This window comes from Sus scrofa, chromosome 6, assembly GCF_000003025.6.
Source record: "Sus scrofa isolate TJ Tabasco breed Duroc chromosome 6, Sscrofa11.1, whole genome shotgun sequence".
In the NCBI taxonomy this organism is placed as follows: domain Eukaryota; kingdom Metazoa; phylum Chordata; class Mammalia; order Artiodactyla; family Suidae; genus Sus; species Sus scrofa.
The window spans coordinates 163,860,001-163,879,930 of NC_010448.4; the positions used below are offsets into that span (position 1 = coordinate 163,860,001).

The window sequence follows — 19,930 nt, forward strand, 5'->3', positions numbered from 1 at the left end:
AGTAACGGGATCATACCTCAGCCAACCTGGCTCCTCTGAGCACCAGGGTAGACAGGAGACAATAGCGTAGAGGTTGTTACCCCAGAAGAAATTCCAAATGGGTCGAAGATTTGAATGCAAACCTGAAAATACTCTAAGAAGGAGAGGAGAATGATTTTATAGTCTCAGAACAGGGATGGCCTTTCTAAATATGATGAAAACCGAAAAGCCACAAATGAAGAAAATTGATAAATTTGACTTTATGAAAATGTGAACTTTATTCATTGCAAAGCACTCACTAGAAATACCAGTAGGATTTTTTTTGAGCTGTATAAACTTTAAAGTTCATATGGAAAAGCAAACATTCCAAAATACTCACAATATAACATGGAAGGGCAAAAAATAAAACGGGGAAAATACTTTCAACTTGTATCACAGGTGAAAGTAAGTTTTCTTTAAAATACAAGCTCAGAAAATCAATTTTAGAGCTCAACACTCCACCCCTCCCTCCAAAATAAATAGTTCATAGAAAAGGAAATACTATGTGGATTTTTTTCAAACATGTGAAAATATATTCATGATTATATTAAATAAATGCAAATTGTGATTTTCCTTTTTTAAATTTAATTTTATTCGAGTATGGTTGATTTACAATTCTGTCAGGTGTACAGCGAAGCGAATAGGACACGCATATAAATATATCCATTCTCTTTTTCCAACAGATGTTATCACAAACTATTAAGTAGAGTTTACGGTGCTAAATAGTAGGTTCTTGTTATTCACCTATTTTACACAGTAGTGGCATGTTTTATTCCCACCCTCTGCAATCTTCCCTCCCCCGCAACAGTTTCACCTATGGTAACCACAAGATTGGCTTTGAAATCTGTAAGTTTGTTTTCATTTTTTAAATAAGTTCTTTTGTATCATTTTTATTAGGTTCCACCTATAAGTGATATCACATGGTATTTGGTTTTCTCTGACTTACTTCACTTAGTATGATAATCACTAGGTCCGTCCATGTTGCTGCAAATAACATTATTTCATTCCTTTTAACGACTGAATAATATTCCATTGTATATATGTACCCCAGCTTCTTTATCCACTCCTCCGTCAATGAACATGGCTGTGATGAATAGTGCTGCTGTGAACATTGAGGTACATGTATCTTTTTGAATTAGAGCTTGCTCTGGATATATGCCCAGGAGTGGGATTGCTGGATCATATCGTAGTTCTACATTTCATTTTTTAAGGAATCTTCATACTGTCCTCTATAGTTGTTGCACCAATTTACATTCCCACCAACAGTGTAGAAGGCTCTAAGATCTTTTTTTTCACCTATCAGACTGGTCATTATCAAAAAGTTTGATGATATATTGGGGTGGCAAAAATATGGAAACCAACAGCACACATTGCTGGAGTCAGCACAACGAGGGTGGGGTCCGGGGGAAGGGGAATGTTAACTGGTTCAGCTCCCTTATTTGGCAGTTTGGCAGCACCAAAGTCCATCTGCCTGCACCCTGTGTCCCAGAAACTCCACCTCTAGCGTTTGTTCTGCAGCTGCAATTATACACAGGCCTGTGTGTACAGCTACTTTTCATTGTAGCATCCTTGGTAGCAGCAAAGGATTAGAAACAGATGAAACGTTAGTTGATAGGAGGTGGTTAAAAACACCGAGGTATGCTCATCGATAGAATTCTCTGGCATGGAAAAGAAGAAGAATGCCCCCAGGGGACACTGTAGGATGACCTCCTGGCACATAGTTAAGTGACAAAGGTGAGCTTTGTGTGTTGAAAAGGAATGGAGGAAGACCATGCCTGTGTATTCATCTGCAAATGCATGATGGAAAGGGGTGTAGGTTTCTGGAAAGGGGCGTAGGAAATGGGTGACAATAGGTTCTCGGGGTGAAGGGGCTGAGTGGCTGCAGGCAGGGAGGGATGGAGGCTTTCCACTATGGGTCCTTTCACAGCTTCTGAAGTTGACATCAGGGGAATGCATTACACTTTTAAAATCTATAGATCCTTCTGGGGCAGACTATACAATTATTCTGGGAAAACACAGGAACTGGCCATTTAGTCACATCTTATAAAGCAAATACCCCCAGTTCCTTTTGGGGGACTTGCCTAGGTAGCTTGAAGTAGATATTTGGCCACGTCGATTGTCACCTATGGTTGTGGTGAGGGCTGTCTTTCTGTAGATTCTATGGTCCTTTTTTTAAAAATGAAAAGATAGAGAAAAATAATGACCATTTCTTAGCTTGGTGTGAGTTAGACTTCATTGCGCTGTGTGTGCATAATCTTATTTAATAATAGTTCACCATAAGTCTAAGCTAGAGACAGAGATGTCTAGATGCGATCCTTGCAGGACCAGCAGTGACAGTTCTCCGGCCTGGCTCAGACAGAGCTCCAACTAACACGGGGTGGATGGCCTCCACAGGCTACGTAGGCTAAATGACCCAGAATCTGGGCATCACGCTGCATGATCGCCCCTCCTCCCCGTGTGGCAGCACCACACAAGACCCGGGCAGAAGAGCTGGGGTCACAGCAGCACCAAGACCGCAGTTGGTCCACTTAGTGCCCATCCTGGCCTCTAATTCTACTCGCCACTAAAAAGAACCCCTATGTTTTAGAGAACAGGTGGTTCGAGGTCCTGGAGAAACAAGGAAAAGTGGGGATGGATATGGGGCATCCTGCTGTGGCCAGAAAACAGGACTGCCTTAAGGTTGTCACTGCAGTATTAAAAAGAGAAGGGGCCAGCTTCAGGAGCTTTCCACCGGCCAACCGGAAATCATCTGATCATAAAAAACAAGGGAGACACGGAGGAGAAGAGGAAGACGTATAGTTTATTAGAACTAAGTTAATGAAAGGCTGTGAATCCATGACACTTTTTCAGTCAATATAAAGTATGCAAAAGGTGACTGCACTTCAGGTGTGTATGTAAGGAGATTTATTCATGTTTGTTATTTCAATAAGTTGGAGAATAGCCTCATATGGATATTTTATTTTTCTAATAAATACATGTCTTTATAAAGCGTTGTCCTGTATCTATTCTAGCTACATAAACAGGAAAGAAAAATCACAGGGGGCCTTGAGGAAGTCAAGAAGCCATGGAAGAGGTAGGAACTCTGTTGAGAACCCAAACAACTGGCCTCACTAACGCCTGGGTAGGAGATGCCCAGAGGTGAGCCAGCCCCAAGGGCATATGGACAGGATAACAGAGCAGAGGGAGCCTTCTGCCAGGCACCCATGGTAATGGATTAGCTTGATGTTTCAGAGAGAAAACATGCAGGCCCGATCCCTTACCTCCTGAGAAACCTCTAGATACCCCCACTAAGGATAAGATAATAAAAGGCATCTAGAAGTCTTAAATAATGTTCACAGATCAGATCCACATGTCACAGTGATGGAACATTCGGTTAAACAATGCTGACCAAGTGAGACTTACAACGTATAAAGTTTAGGGGAGGGACACCGGGTGGCAATAAAACTGAAGACTGTGTGAAAGGCCCGGAGGTACAAATTCTCGTGTTATAACAAGTGGAGAGGAAGTTAAAGCCAAAAACAAAACCCACCCCAGCCCCCTCCGTTGACCAGCAGCTCTTCTTCAAAGCTTTTGGGAGCTGCCACCCCATTCCATGCCCAGTCAAGAACCACGACGGTTGGGAACCCAGATCCTGGTCTGTGTCAGGATGACGCTTCAATTTAGAAAGTTACTGCAACCGTAGCTAGGCAGCAAAATAAATATCTAAGAAACCCGGCAGACATAAATGTAAGTACAGGAATCATGAAGACACAAGGTAACCCGTGAAACAGGCATTTAGGTCAAGGAGTAATGTCAACAGAGTCATAAGTTGTAATAGTTCAATTCCGTGTCCTACATGTTTTATCTCTTTGTTTCATGAGTTTGGAGGATTCCCAAATCTATTACAAAATTTTTAATTGCTGTCTAAACTATGCAAAAAGTGTATACGTTGATAACATGTTTAAATATTTAAGAAAACATCAACATCCTATTAGGTGTTTCATAATATATATTTTTAATTTTAATAGCAGTAGTGGTGGGACTTTCTCTGCAAGCCCAGACAGCCCCAGTCACTGTTTCAGTTGCCTAATGCTGTGTACGAATTATTCCAACACCTAGCAGCTTAAACCAACCGTCCTTTCATTATCGCTTTTGATTTCAGAGGTCAGAATTTTAGGCAGGGCAGCTCCTCTGCTCCACAGACTGTCAGCTGGGATCACGCAGTGGTTTTCCACTAGCAACGGGGCTGGCCTGGGGGATCCAAGGTGGAGCCACTGAAATGCCTCTTGTTGGGGTTAGGGGGGGTTTGGAGAGCTGGACGGAGCTGGGCTCCGTCCGTGAAGTCTTGGGGTCTTGCTACATAATCTTTCCTGCAGGGTAGTCAGACTTACTATGTGGAGGTCAAGGCACCTAGAAACCAAAGTAGAACTTTCTTCCTTTCTTCCTTCTTCTTTCTTTCTTTCCCTTTCTTTCTTTCTTTCTTTCTTTCTTTCTTTCTTTTTTTTCTTCCTTTCTTTCTTTCTCTTTCTTTCTTTCTTTCTTTCTTTCTTTCTTTCTTTCTTTCTTTCTTTCTTTCTTTCCTTCCTTCCTAGCTGTGCCTGTAGCATGTGGAAGTTCCTGGGCCAGGGATCAAACCTGAGCCACAGCTGTGACAATGCCAGATCCTTACCTGCCAGGCCAGCAGGGAACTCCTATCTTTTTAACTTGTATTTATTTGATTTTATTTATTTATTTTTTTGTCTGTCCTTTTAAAGGCAAGCCCAGTGCTGGAATAGTGTCACTTCTGCAACCCTCCACTGATCACAGGCCACACCACATTTAAGGAGAAGGGGACATAGACTTCATCTCTTTATTTTTATTTTATTTTATTTTATTTTATTTTGTCTTTTTGTCCTTTTAAGGGTGCACCCGGGGCATATGGAGGTTCCCAGGCTAGGGTCTAATAGGGGTCTAATCATAGCTGTAGCTGACAGCCTACGCCAGAGCCACAGCAACGCCAGATCCGAGCCACGTCTGCAACCTACACCACAGCTCATGGCAATGCTGTATCCTTAACCCACTGAGTGAGGCCAGGAATCGAACCCACAACCTTATGGTTCCTAGTCGGATTTGTTTCCACTGCGCCTTGATGGGAACTCCCTGAACTTCATCTCTTTAAAGAAGCAGCACTGAAGAGCTTGTGGCCATGCTGAATCTGCCTCTCTCATTAAATATCCCGGAGACCGTGATGCAGCTGAGCGCTCTCAGAGGCTCACGCGTAGTTTGTCGTAGAAGGATGGGGGTGCGGGTTGATGATGGCGATGATGATGGTTAACCCCGAGTGTTTACTGGGGGCTCACTATGTGGAGACAATGTTAATGGCACTTGACATTCTGGGGGTTATCAAATCAACCCTACGAAGAAGGCTCTATAATTTTTTTTTTTTCAAGTGGCTGCACCTGCAGCACATGGAAGTTCCCGAGCCAGGGCTCGAGCTACAGCCACTGTAGAAGCAACGCCAAGTAGTATAACAAGGGAAGTCCAAGAAGGTTCTATTACTATCCCCAATTTATAGATTTACAGGTTGGGGAAACCGAACCAGATCATTCTGCCCCCGGGAGTGGGGCTGCACCCTGTGCACCAGAGAGAGGGAAGCCTGGAGAGGTCAACGGATGTAGATGAGGAGGAGACTTTCAGCCCTAAGGGGGCGGGATGGGGTCCTGACGGCGACAGGAGGACTCGGCTGCACGGCGCCCATACCGGCGGGCAGAGGGCAGGCGGGAGACGGCCACGGCCGGGGCACCAGGCAGCGGACTTTGCCCTGTTCTGCGTGTGAAATTGGGAGCCCGTGCAGGCTGAGACTTGGGGGGGATGGGGAGGAGGAAGGGGATTGGAGGCGGGGTGGGGGGATCTGGTGACCTTGGAGTGTGAGCGAGAGAGTGGAGCAAGGAGCAGCCTCAGGGGCCAGAGTCCCCACAGTCACAGGCAGAGCCCGTGGCAGACGCTGTCAGGGAGGTGCTGACAAACCTTTGCCCTTGCACTTTCCCCTGGTGGAGGGGCAGCTGGGCCCTCCCCCGCTCCTTATGGGCCTTGGGTGGGGGGAGGGGGCAAGAGAGGCGATTTGGGACTGACAGGGTCCTGATGAGGGCCCAACCTGAGGGTGGAGGGTTGCCGGACCCAGGAGAAGACCTGTGTTCCTGACCAACTCAGAGACATGGAAGCAGAGAATGAGACTGGACCACCCGGCAGGGAGTGCCTGCGTGGAGGAGGGGTTTTCTGGCACAGCTAGCCTCCTTCCTGCCAGCCAGCCTTGCATGTCCACAGACCCCTTGTCACCTCTGTTCTTGTTTGTCTTTTTCCTTTTTTTTTTTTTTTTTTTTTTTTTGTCTTTTTACGGCCAGACCTGTGGCATACAGAGGTTCCCAGGCTGGCGATCGAATCAGAGCTGTAGCCACTGGCCTACGCCACAGCCACAGCCAGGCCAGATCCGAGCCGCCTCTGCACCCTACACCTCGCGGCAACACTTGATCCTTAACCCACTGAGCGAGGCCAGGGATGGAACCTGCGTCCTCATGGATCCTAGTTGGGTTCATTTCCAATGGGAATTCCCATGACCCCCATTCTTAAAATAAGCACTGTGATCATTCAAGGCCCAACTCCAACACGGTGTGACCCGGTGATTCAAAGCAAAGGTTTTGAAATCAGGTAGACCCAGGTCCAAATTTTAGTGCCAGAATTCCCCAACTATGTGACTTTGGGCAAACCCCCCAATCCTCTATGTGCCCATATATCAGCCTCATAAAATTATGGTGAGGATTCTGTGTAAGAATATGGATCACTCACTTAGCACAATGTCTAGTGCATAGTAATGAGTTAACAGTTAGTAGCAAAACAAACAAAAAAACGAAACAAACAAAATTCCCTCCTCTGCCGTCCCTCTTTCCCAGCCCACACTGGCCTCGCTCATCTTTGCGTCCAACAATGGAGAGACATCCTTGTCACCTACGTGTCTCAGACTGACTCAGCATCTCTGTACCCCTCCCCAGAGGAGCGTTAAGGAGCTCATAGTCCGGGACTGAGGGGTACACTCCCGTCCTCTCCACGGGCACAGGCCTGTCCTGGTTGGGTGCCCAAAGGCGCGCCATAAAGACTGATTGGGCTAAATGGCCAATTTACGGCTCCGCTTTGAACAGGGCCTTAGATAATTACCTTTTATGAGGCTTACACTTTAGACTTAAGATGTAAAACAGAAACTCAAGTTAAGAGGCAAATAATGGGATATTTTATATGCTGTTCTGGAGCAAAAGTCCACAGCTTTATGGCAGTGGCTATAAAAAAAAAAAAGCATGACTGGAAAAGCCTTGATTGAGAAACCCACAGTGGAAAGATCGCTGGGTCAGGAGACAGGAAGCTCAGACTTCCCACCTTACCCCACACCATCCTGCCAGGGGACCGCCCTGTCTGACCTCAGGAGCAAAGCCAGGGACCCCTGAAGTCTCTCCCAGCCCTAAGCGTATGTGGTTCCCAAGTCTTGCAAGTCTAGGAATTCCTAGTAGTTCGTCATTCCAAACATCTTGAGATTATCCGATTCTAAGATACTAACACCTTACAATTCTATGATACCAAAATTCGAAGTTTTAGATCGTACTTCCTTCAGATTCTAAAGGGGTACCATACTATATGGTAGGTCTCAGCACATCTTGAGAACCAGGGTTCATATTTCAACCCACCGCTTACCAGAGTGCAATTTTGGACAAATTTCTGAACAAGGATCTCAGTTTCCTCACCTGCATAATGGAGATAAAGCTGACGATGTTATAGCGAGGATGAAAAGAAACAGCCCCTCCAAGCACTTACTGCAGTTCCTGGCACAGAGACAGCTCTCTGATAGTTACTGTTACTGCCCTAACGTTGTGTCAGTAATGTCTCCAGAATCCAATATTCTCTGATCTTAAGAGCCTCCTTTTTTTGTGATTCCAAAAGTCTGTGGCTTTTCTCTGGACTCGCTTGAGCCTAAATCCCAGGGACTATTCCTCCTCCCTTTCCTTCTAGTAGCAAGGCTGTCAGCATAGCCTGGGCCACCAGATGGCAGGCTCGAGTTATGGGTCCCTCCCTAACTCACCAGGCTCCAGGCCCCAAGTAAGTCTTCTCTGTGGCTCTCATTTCAAAGTTCCTTTCTCTGAGAGGCTGGACGGGAAACTGCAATTACAGAGTTTTTCTTATCAATCCAAAGATCAACAATGCAAGAATGAAAAGGGACCCGAGCGAGCTGGGAGGTGGTTTTATTGTCGAATGAGCTTAACATGACGCCATATAAACACTTAAAGACTGCAGCCTGGAAAGGCATAACTGGATCTGGGGAGCCTTACCTTCTGAGTTTCTCACAAAGGTTACTCACTGCCTGCCCCGCAGTCTGGGAGCCAAGTGGACCCCTGTGCCCCGTGCCCCATGAGAGCAGGAATTACCAACACCGCATTTACAGGCGAGAAAGCAGAGGATATAAGGACTCAAGGGGTTTGCTTCAGGCTCCTTCATAGTGAGGCCAGGATTCAGAGACAGACCCTTCCAGACTGTGCTGTGTCCGCACGCTGAGCCAGGCACAGGACACAGGTGGATGCGCAAATCTTCATACCACAGGTAGAGCTTCGAGCAGCCACTCTCGGAAGGGACCCCATCCCCGCACCCCTGCTGCACTTGTCAGATTCTGTGCTGGGCACCTGCCCTGCACTACCTCTAGTGTGATGCTTTCAGTAAACTTTGGCGGGAGGTGTTAAAAAATGCCAGGGCCCAGAGAGGAGAGTGACCTGCCCAAAGGGATGCAGAGATACCAGCCAGGAGCCAACCTGAGGTCCTCCCAGGCCAACCTGCCTGTGCCCTTTTCCCACCGCAGGGTCTGCCTGGTGGGTCCACGCGCTCCCCGCCTGGGTGACCTTGGGGGAGGCCCTCAGGGTCTGGCCCGCGGGCTCCTCCTGGGGGCTGGGGGGCTATCGCGACAGCAAGGATGAGGCCTTGGCAGCCCGGAGGCGAGGCGGCCCGGGCTCGGGGAGGCCAGCGGGGGCTCCCGGGTGTCCTGGGCGGCGGCGGCCAATATTGACTTTGGTAAACACCATTTTGCACGGAGCGCAGGGCCAGGGGCGGGGGCGCGCTGACCCGGGGGGCGGAGGCAGCGGCTCCGCATTTAGACGAGGCCATTAGCGCCGATCGATGGCGGCGCCGTGCGCTCCGGCCGCCGGGCGCTCCCAAATGAAGGTTAAGTTTGCTCTGCGCCCCGGCGCGGCCGGCCATGCGCCCGCATAATGGCCCGGGCCCCCCGGCCCCGCGCGCCCAGGTGACGCCTAGGCCGAGGGGCCGCCCCGCAGGCCGGGGAGGAGCGCGGCGGGGGGGGGGGCAGATCTGCGCTGTCCGGGGACCCTGGGCTGGCTACCTGGGCCCCAGGGTGCCATCGTCTGTCCCCTGCTGGGCCCCCGGCGCGGCGGGCTTATCCGGAATCCGCTGGAAGGCATGACCCACTGGCGGGGGTGCCAGAGGGCTTGGGCTGCAGCCCGATCCCGCCAGAGCCGGCCAGGCAGGGTGCAGGAGCTTCAGGCTCATCCCAGAAAAGGTGGAACGGGGGAGAGCCTGTTTGCAGAAGGCAGGGCTGTGTTCACAGGGCAGTTGCCGCAGTTGCGGGAACACAGCTGGGCTGTGTGCATGGACATGGGTGTGGCTGTGCCCCGTGAGGACTGCGATGTGGGTCCAGGTGCTAAGGCATCAGGTTCGCATGAATCGTTCTTTGCTGGGAGTCTGCAGACCAGGCAGCCCCACCCCCTGGCAGACCAGCACGTCCTGGCTGTCCGGTCTATCAACACACCACCTCCACACAGAGAGCAGTTGTCATAGCTCAGAGCTAATGAGTGCCCCAAAGTGCCCAGTGCTGCGATGATGTCACATTCAATCCCCACTTCTTTTTTTTTTTTTTTTTTTTTTTTTTTGGCCTGGAGCAGTTTCTCCCCAGAGATTGAACCCACGCCACAGCAGCGACCCAAGCTGCAGCAGGGGCAACCCGGATCGTCAACCCCAGAGCCACCAGGCAACTCCTTCACATCTCTTCTTTTCTCTGCACTTTACAAATGAGGAAACTGAGGCACAGGGGAAGCAACTCGCCCGGAACCACCGAAGTCAGTACGTGGAAGAACTGGGATTCACACCGCGCTCTCCCACTGCACGCCGCTGCCGCTGCTGCTGCTGGTAAGCCTGGGGCAGGAGACTTTAAACACCAGATCCTGGGCAGGCGGGAGGTGAGGAGAGTGCTGTGAGCATCCACTCAGGTGGTTAAGCAGTGTTCTCTGGGCTCTCCTGAGATCCCCTTCATCTGCCACGTTCAGCTGAGCACACTGAGCTTCAGAGAGGCAAAGGCGGTTGCCTCAGCTTGCTCAGCAAAGTAGCATCCGAGCAGGGATGAACCCCCGATGGGCTGGGGCCCAGCAGTGTGCTGCCGCTGCCCGTGGTGTGCGGTGCCGCAGGAGGGGCTCTGGTTCTGGATGGCAGCCATCAGTGTGAGTGTGACAGGGTCACGGTGAGGGGTGGGCCGAGGGGTGGGGGGATCGAGGCCCTCTCCGTCTCCCCACTGGGGAATGTGTGCCAGGCTCTCCCCTAGGAGAAGAGCCTGGCCCTCTCGTGGCCCAGGTCACAATCAGAATACTGAGGGGAGGGACTCATGAGCTCTGAGCAGAAGACCTGGGGCCACTGGAGAACTCATGGGGGACATTTAGTCACAGTGGGCAGCCCTGGGATGCCGTCTGCCCCAAGTGCCAGCTGTGCCCAGGAGGACCCGGGCAGAGGTTCTGAGGAGCCAGGGAAGTGGGTGGCCTTAGGTGGGGGGAGCTGCTTCCTCTCTCCCTTCCCCTCCCTCCCAGCTCCCCAGCAGCCGCAATCTTGAATGGTCCTGAATAGTTTCAATTTAAGAGGCCCAGGCCCCTTCCCCTGCCGCCTCTGCCCTGGTAAATGAGTGACACATGAATGACACAGAGGAAAGGGACTTGGTGCCAAGCCCTGTGGGGGTTTCCTGATAAGGCCATGCCCCACAGAGGGCCCACAGCACCCTCTCGGAGCTCTGGGTGCTGACAGGCCACTATCAACGCCCCTCAGGTGCTGTGCCATCTGGACCTGAGCCTTTGCTCTCTTTGCATCAGGGTCCAGAGAAGCAGGACAGCTCGCCCAGGTCACGACACTGAATCAGAGGCTCAGAACCCAGGCTTCCTTACTCCTGCCCTGGACACAGCCAGGCCTGACTTACCAACCAGCAGCTTCCCAGGCATGACCTCAGAGGGCCGGTTCTGGGCCCAGCTCCACCATTCATCGCCGAGAAGAACCGCGCCCCATCTCTGAGCCTCGGTTTATCAACTCTAAACCATAAAGAGGAAAGACACTTGGCTGGCAGTGCTCACTTCTGGGGGGGCCAGTGTCTCCATCCGTCACTGCCACAAGCCTTTTACGAACAAAGATGGGACATTCTCCGTCCTAAAGTGACCTTGGAGATGTTTGGGCTGCTCCCCCAAGGTGAGTGCCAGCACTCCTGGGGGAGCGGGGGGAGGAAGGTGAGGCTTATCCGTGGTTGTCTCCCCCTGTGTTGTGGGAGCAGGAAAAGGAGCTTCTGGACCCCGAGCCCCTGAATCACTCTGCTCTCTCCAGAGGCTTCTGCAAATGAGCCTCAACACCCCCAGTCCTTTTCCACCCAAACCAAGGAACTGAAGTTTTTGGAATCAGACTGAGTGAGAAAGTCATGAGTCCAATCGTCTGGTCACTTAAAGCCCAGAGAGGTACAGGATCTTGCCTGAGGTCACACAGTCAGCCGAGACTGAGGCCTGAGCTCATCTAACTCCCTAAGGTACCAAGGGTCGGTGACAGAGGCAGTGCTGTTCTCAGATGGCCTCCAGCACCCCCCAGCTGACATCAGCCACAACCTGCACCCACGGCCACCACCCCCAGACGGTACCAGATCCTGGGCACCTGCGGGCTGAGGGCCTGGGCTGGGCTGAGCGCTGCAGGCCAGACAGGGAGGAGCCAGACACAGGCCTGGCCCTGAGGACTCACTGCCCCATGGAGGAGGGGAGAAAATGACCAAAAAGGAAAGGGGACTCCACTAAAGATTGTGCTGTACACCAGGGACAGACAGCGGTAAGCAGAACACATACGGTCCTGCCCTGTAGAGAAATGTCCTTTTAATGTCACGCCTAAGTGCAGGTGATGAGTGCTTGGAAGGGAAAGCTCAGGGACAGCGAGTTCCCCTAACGGGCCAGGGGATCTGGTCTGGGCATTGGGGAAGCCTTCCAGAGGCGTTAACATCCACAGAAACAGGAATTCACCAGACTGGGGCTGGCCCGCCATCGGGGGTGGCACTCCTAGCAGTGGCATCTGTGAAGGGGAAGCCTCTTGGGAGGGAGGCAGCTGGGAACCTTCAAATCACTAGGAGCATCCCCCATGGGAGGCATGATGGCCCTACCGTGAAAGGCAGACCCGGAGGAGCTGGCAGCCAGAGATCACACAGGTGCCTGCGAGGCACGAGAAGGAATTGGAATCTGAACCAAAAAGCATCAGTCAGCCCTGGACGGCAACTGCAGCACGGGCAGTGTTTTCAAAAGATCCCATCAGCCACAGTGTCCTGTGAGAGCAGAGAGAGAAGCCCAGCGAGGAGGCCGCTGGCACAGTCTGGGGGCGGATGACAGCTCAGACATGGCAGAGAGATGTGGGCCCTGCAGCTGGAAGGAGCACCCACACGCCCCTGTGCTGGTCCCGCTGGGGAGGTGACAGAGGGAGCAGGAGGGGTCAGGCTGACTCGGTCCTGGGGATGGGCCCCTGGCTGGCTGCGGTCACCGGCACAGACACCTGACCCCCACGTTCTGTTGGGAGGCTGTTTGTGTTTTAAGGCCTGGAAGGGAAGAGACTGAGTAGGCGGTAGGGTGTGCGGTTCTGAGCTGAGAGGAGAGAGACGTGTCGTGGCAGAGAGAGAGCAGACGTCAAGGCCACGGTGAGGCGGTGCGAGGAAAGAGGACGGCGTAGAAAGAAAAGCAGGATAAAGGGAAAAAGCCCTGGGGGAGGAGGACGAGCCAAAGACCCAAGAGAAAGCCGCCGGAACAACAGAGCAGAGCCCCAAAGAGGGTTCGGACATTAACGCTCCAGGCCTTCGCACAAACTCCTCTCTATCTGAGATCCTTCTTTTTTTTTTTTTTTTTTTTCTATTTCTTGGTCCGCTCCCATGGCATATGGAGGTTCCCATCAGAGCTGTAGCCACTGGCCTACACCAGGGCCACAGCAACGCGGGATCCAAGCCACGTATTCGACCTACACCACAGCTCACAGCAACGCCAGATCCTTAATCCACCGAGCAAGGCCAGGGATCGAACCCTCAACCTCATGGTTCCTAGTCGGATTCGTTAACCACTGAGCCATGAAGGGAATGCCTAAAATCCTTCTTCATCCAACCAGCCTGTGCCTGCTCTTTCAAAGGACAGCCGGGTCCAGGGTCCTCCAGGAAGCATCCTTAACCCTTCTGCTCTGAGGAGACGAGGTCCTCAGGCTTCCCCAAGCCTCCTGGGCAGGAGCCCGTGGTGGAGGCAGCAAAGCTTTAGAGCTGGACAGGCTGCCTCCAAAAGCCTCCGTCCCCTCAGCTGTCAGAGGGAATCAGGACTCTGCGGGGATTCTGTTTCCCCTCAAGATCAAATGATATAAAGCATATGAAACCTATACTGGTAATAGGACTCAATAAATAGAAGCCGCAGCTCTCTTTGCTCTCAGCATGTTGTACTGATGTCTTTTTTTGTCCATTGCTCCTGATGAGCTCCTTTACCAGACAGGGTTTTACCCATCTCGGCCTCCCTGTGCCTTGGCATGGAGTCTGGCATAGGACCTGGCATAGAGTCTGGCACAGAGCATGGCATACTGACATCAGAGTGAAGGGATGCTTGGCGGGGACAGGACTTCCTGCAGGAAGAGGGCTGGAGCCAGGCCCTCGGGTCCCAGCATGTTTCTCCCCCTCCATGCAATGGCAGGGCAGGGGCAGGGGGTGAGCTTGCCATGGGGAGCTGGGGACCACGTCTCAGCTGAATTTCGAGTCACATAACCTCTTTGACCTTCAGGCAGCCCCAGCCCTGTCACTCTCCATCTGAGCTGGCGAAAAGTGAAACCCAAGCCCTGCCACAGAGCTGTCCCCAGTGAGCCCAGGCCGGCCCCACCCAGGCCTGGCTTGCCTGCCCCGTGCCTGCTTGGGCAGAGCAGAGCTGCTGGCCTCCTCCAGCCTGAGGTCCCTGGTGATGTCTCTTCCAGCCTGGGCAGGGCCCGCCCTGTGGGCAGAGCTCAGACTCCAGAGCTGGGCTGGAATCCACCCCCCCCAACATCAGTGGGGGAGTCTGGGGAGCTTGGGCAGGTTCTCCACTCTCTGGGCCTCGCTTTTCCTGCAGACGGGGGGCTGCCAGGTAAACCACTGTGAGCATTAACTTCTCCCGTAATTAGAGGACATAGCTCGTAGAAGGTGCTTCCCAAGCGCCCCTGCCCTCCCTTACCTTGAACGAACAGTGCCCTGGGGCAGGAAACATCTACACCACACGCCGGAGGCCCGCGATGCCCTCGCCACCCAGCCCTCTCGCATGGAGACTGCGGGCACAGCACGTCAGGTTTTACTCCCATTTTACTTACGAGAAAACCACATCTTAGAAACTTTCCGAGAACAAGCGACCTAGTGCATGAGCTGTAGCGCCTCTGACCCGTCTGACCTTTAGGTTCACGGCAGCAGTTACAGCAGGAACACAGCCCAGTTCCAGGAGTTGGGCGTCCCCGCTTCTGAACTTGGCATCATCTCTTCTGCCAGCAAGGCTCGCGGCCTCTGGCGGCTCCTGCAGATCACTGAGCCTCCTCAAAGTCCAGAGGGCGCTGTAACACACCAGCCAGACCCACAACTCATTCCTGTGCTTCTAACCAGAGCCTGGCACCTAAAGTTTGTTGAGTGACTAAATGAATGAATTCCCAACTCTTTAAAAAAATCCAACTTGGGGAGTTCCAGTCATGGTGCACCGGAAACGAATCTGACTAGGAACCATGAGGTTGTGGGTTCGATCCCTGGCCTTGCTCAGGGGGTTAAGGATCCGGCATTGCTGTGAGCTGTGGTGTAGGTTGCAGATGCGGCTCAGATCTGGCGTTGCTGTGGCTCTGTGTAGGCTGGCAGCAACAGCTCCGATTCGAGCCCTAGCCTGGGAACCTCCAAATGCCGTGGGTGTGGCCCTAAAAAGACAAAAGACAAAAAAAAAAAAAAAATCCAACTTTAAGCACATCAAACAGAGAGATAAATAAGTAGAAATAAACAGGAAGATGGAGGTAAGCGAACGTGACGGGTTTATTTAGTTATTAATATAAAGTATTTTTATCATCTTTTATCCATGGTCCTGCTTTCTTTTCCTATACAAATATCTACTGGGCAAATACCATGGACAGATACAAGGGTGATACTAGCATCTGTTTAGTGCTATTACAGGACCAGCAGCCTCCTAAGCATTTGACATGCTTGTCTCACTTCACATAATGACCCTAAGAAGTAGAAACTTGTATTACTGTTCCCATTTCACAGATCAGGAACTAGAGACAGAGAAATTAAATGCCTTAGTCAAAGCAACTTAGAAAGAGGTCGAGCCCAGATATGAATCCAGGTACTCAAATTTCAGAGCCAAGAGGGGAAATGTCTTCTGCCCCCAGGAGCTCACCGGATGATCAGCTAAGGGGGGTGTGTGGTCTGCATAAGACACAGGACGAGACGGCGTCCACAGCACGGGGCTCGGCACAGCGCAAATTCTTCCTAAAGGGGAGTATTGCCGTTCCCTGCTGTGGTGCCGTGGGTTAAGGATCTGGGGTTGCTGCAGCTGTGACTTGGATTCGATCCCTGGCCCGGGAACTTTCATATGCCATGCGTGCAGCCATTAAAAAAAAAACAAAACAAAAAAAAGAGTATTATGAGCACGAATTTTATTGTTTCAGATCTTACTAGGAAAATAGTGATGTTTATTATCAGACTTTGCTCTCTTTTCCTTGGTCTCTAAGGAACGGAAAAAAGAGGAGGTGAGGAGGAAAAGAAGTCCTTCAGAGGTAGCCAAAGAGCCCCCATTTGACGATGGAGGGAAGGGAAGCCCAGAAAAAAGTAGGATGCCTCCCATCGGGCCCCCAAAGCGAGCAGCGTCAGCCTTGGTCAGGGTCTAACACGAGCCACCAGACGGGGATAAAGCCTGGCTGTAGCCTTCGTCAGTTTCTATGGAGTAAAGACTTCCCATGGCCCATGCCAAGCTACCAAAGTGAGGTCGCCAAAGAGGGGAGCGGGATGGAGATACCTACAAGCCACTCCAGCACGTGGCCGGCTAGCGCCCAGGCGCTGCCCGCCTGGAGACCTTTACCTGCTCCAAGCCCAACAAGGGGTGGGGGGAGGGGACTGGGGGCCCAGGAAGGACAGGGGAAGGGGGACAACCACCCGCAGACCCCAAGACCTCTCCGAGTCACATGGGGCCTTTCTTCTCCACGCACCAGGGAGTAGTCATGGGTCTTTTCCAGCACAGCAGGGCTGGGGCATCCGCCTACCTATCCTTCTCAGGAGCCCAAGCCGCTTATTCTGGGTGCTCTCCAGGGACCGAAGTTCAGACTCACTGGGGCAGGGAACCTCTGGGAGGAGCAGTCAGAGGCTGCAGGGCCAGCACAGCTCTGCGGGCTTCGTATTTCCTAACAGACGTTGCCGGGCTCGGAGGCTGCCTCCATCCAGACAGAGAGACGGGTGGATTCCCTTCACAAGCTCAGCATTTACTCGTTTGGTGTGATCTCATCAACCTGTTCCCACTCCTACCCGAGTCCCGCCACGGCCTGGTCTCCTCGTGCTCTCACCACCCAGCGGACTCAAGCACAGGCAGAGCGGGCCACCCCCACATCAGAGCTCCCTAAATCCCACGACTGCCTCTTCCTCTGACTCAAGTTGGAGGTCTTCTCCTAAAATGGTCCCGCCATCAGTGACGGTAGCAAAAAAGAACAGCTTCATTTACTCTAATGCCTCTGAAAGGATGACTTAAACTGGGCTCCATGCTATGCCAAGCAAATAAAAGAAATAGTTCAGCCCCTGCTATGTGTCAGGACTATAATCATGTGTATGGTATTTCATCTTCCAAGCAAAGTGACCAGAAAAGGTATTATCGTCATATTAACGAATGAATAAAGTTCTGCTTAGGAGGATGACATAAGTTGGCTCATAGGTGACGGAACAAGGATTGGAACCCAGGTGTGTCTGTGTTCAGTATTTGATAATGTTTAATTCCTCACCTTGGCTAGGAAAAAAAATCAAGATAATTCTGAGCGTGAATATAGGACGAGCGCACTAATTTTCCATCACTCGGTAGAAAATGATGACAAACTTAGCAACTTAATGCACCCCTCTTTCATTATCTCACAGTTTCTAGTATAGACTAGAAACCCAGGGTGGACTCATCTGGGATCTCTGTTCAGGGTCTCACGAGGCTGAAATCAAGGTGGTGGCCCACGAGGGCCTTGCGGGGAGGCTCTGGAAGAACGCCTTCCAAGTTCCTTCAGGTTATTGGCAAAATCCAGTTCCTCGTGACTCTAGCCCGAGGTCTCTGTGTTGTTCTGGCAGCTCCAGAAGGTCATACACATTCCTTTTCACGTGGGGTCCCCTTGTCCTAAGCCAGCAACAGTGAGGCGAGTCCTGCTTGTGCCTCCAATACCCCTGGCTTCCCCTTCGACCCCCAGCTGGAGAGAGCTCACTGCCTTTAAAGGCTCCTGTGATTACAGTGGGGCCACCCAGCTAATCCAGGATAACGTCTCTACCTTCAAGTCGCCTGGACCATACACTTGCGTGTAATCACAGGAGTAAGGCCTCGTCATAGTCACAGGTTCCAAGATTAGGACTGGACATCTGTGGGAAGCTGTTTGAGGGATTCTGCCCACTACAATGGGTGGGCTTTATAGGGCAGAGGTTCTAGGGATGCCCTCTAGGATGGTAGGGCCAGGGTGGAGAGAGGCTTCCCCTGAGGGCCCTGAACACCGTGGGGCCAAGGTGGGGCCAGAGGGCATGGACCTAGACAAGGAAGGGGAGTGAGGGAGGCAGAGAGAAATGCTAGCCAAAGAATAGCTTTGCATCTATGGAGAAGTTCAAGTAGGGTCTGTCCCTGTGATGGCTCCCAAGACACTCAGTAAACACGTCCCTAGATGGGGCTAGGCTGTGCTGCCCAGCTCATGTGGAATGGCTTGGACTGAGTGGACTGGAATTAGAGCTGCATTGGGATGAGTTGGATGGGCTTATACCAGTGGAGCTGGAAGTAAGTGGCTTGTTTAGATGGAGAGAATTGGCATAGGCCGGGTGGGAGTTGTTGCATGGAGTTTAGATGGACTGAGATAGAAACAGGTGAGCAGAGGGTAGGTTGGTTGGGGCTGGATTTGGCTGGGCTACCCTGGTGAGGGTTAGGCTGGATTGAAACAGGCTTGGATGGGTTGGAATGGTTCGGGGATGGATAGGTTTGGGGCAAGTTGGACTGAGTTGAGGATCGGTTAGGTTGGGGACTGGTTAGTGTTCGGTTGCAGAGACGCATACACTCTGGATAGTTTAAGCCAAAATAAATGTACGAATGGGTATTTAATGACTTATAGTAATAGCTGGGGAGCTGAAGAAGCAAATCCTAGGTTGCATCTTCAGAACAAGCGCCAAAAGCTTGTGCTGCACAATTGGACCACCAAGGCAGCTGCTCCTTTTGCCACTGTCAGGAAGGCATCTGCCAGATCAGGGAGCCACCAGTCAAGCTCTGGCTCTAGAAACAAGCGCTTCCATATGCTTCCAGCTCAATGCACCCCTCAGTGTGGAAGCTTGACAGGTTATGTCTTAAGGGGGGGAAAAATGTGATGAGGAAATTCTTTGGCTAGATAACACGGAAGTGGAAGTAATATTCATAATTGCTAAAACCGGGTGATGGGGATATAAAGGTACACCATACTGGTCTCTTTAATTTTGCGTATGTTTCTGAAAGTATGGATGGCTATTTCATGCCCTACCTTTCTGTCCATTGATCCACTTCTGAATGAACTGCCTTATACGAGTGCATGGCACCTGCTGAGACCTACACCACATCCCAAACTCTGACTATAGGGCAGTCTGAAAATGCAGTGTTTTGCTTTTCAGCCTCTGCAGGATAAAAGGGCACAGCAGAAGGAGAGGAAACGAGATGGAATGAGATAATCTACACCACCTCCCACCACGGAGCTAAGTGGAAAGAGGTTGGGGTAAGTTGGAATGGGCAAGGTTGACCCCACTGGGATGGGCTGGACTGGGTTGAATTGGAAGGTTTGGGATGTCTGCGGCTGAGCTTGACTGGGCTGGTCCGTGTTGACAGAGGTTGGATTGGGATGGGGTGATTTGGGCTGGGAGCCACTGTGGGGCTGATGCTTGGACACTGGTGTCAAGATTTTTGTGTCCAGTGGTGTGGGAGCGTTACGCGCAGTGGGAGCTGGGAAATGATTGGGGAGGATGACAGTATTGCTGAGAGTGACACCTCTGTCCGTGCTCCCTCACTGGGCGTCCTCTCCTCCATCCAGGACCAAGCTTCACCCAAGCCTCCTGTATCCCCAGGCTCAGGGCATGGCCGGTGTTCAGCTCCACTCCCCCTGCCTGCCTTCAAATGAAACGGGTTAGAGCAAGGGGCTTGAGAAATAAGTTTCCAGCAGAGAAGCCTGTGGGACGTGTTGCCTTGGGGAAAAATCAAACCCAGAGTCAGGATGTCAGAGCCAGATTGTTTCTGCCTGGCCCTTCTGGTGGGGGCACTGTGGGTCCTATGGAATTGGGGAGCCACTTCCAGAGTCTCACAGGTGCTGTGTTCACAGAACCAAGGAAAGCAGGTGCTGGCAAGCACACACGTTTCCACACACTCGGAGTCATGCATGGGAGCACGGGGCT

The 19,930-nt window shown here is 51.6% G+C and overlaps 1 long non-coding RNA gene across 1 annotated transcript; it reads left to right on the forward strand.

Moving 5' to 3' along the window:
- On the forward strand, positions 8,209 to 13,748 carry LOC106507664. The gene is made up of 3 exons (XR_001303814.2): positions 8,209 to 8,613; positions 9,960 to 10,203; positions 11,148 to 13,748. It is a non-coding gene; the product is annotated as an uncharacterized LOC106507664 (long non-coding RNA).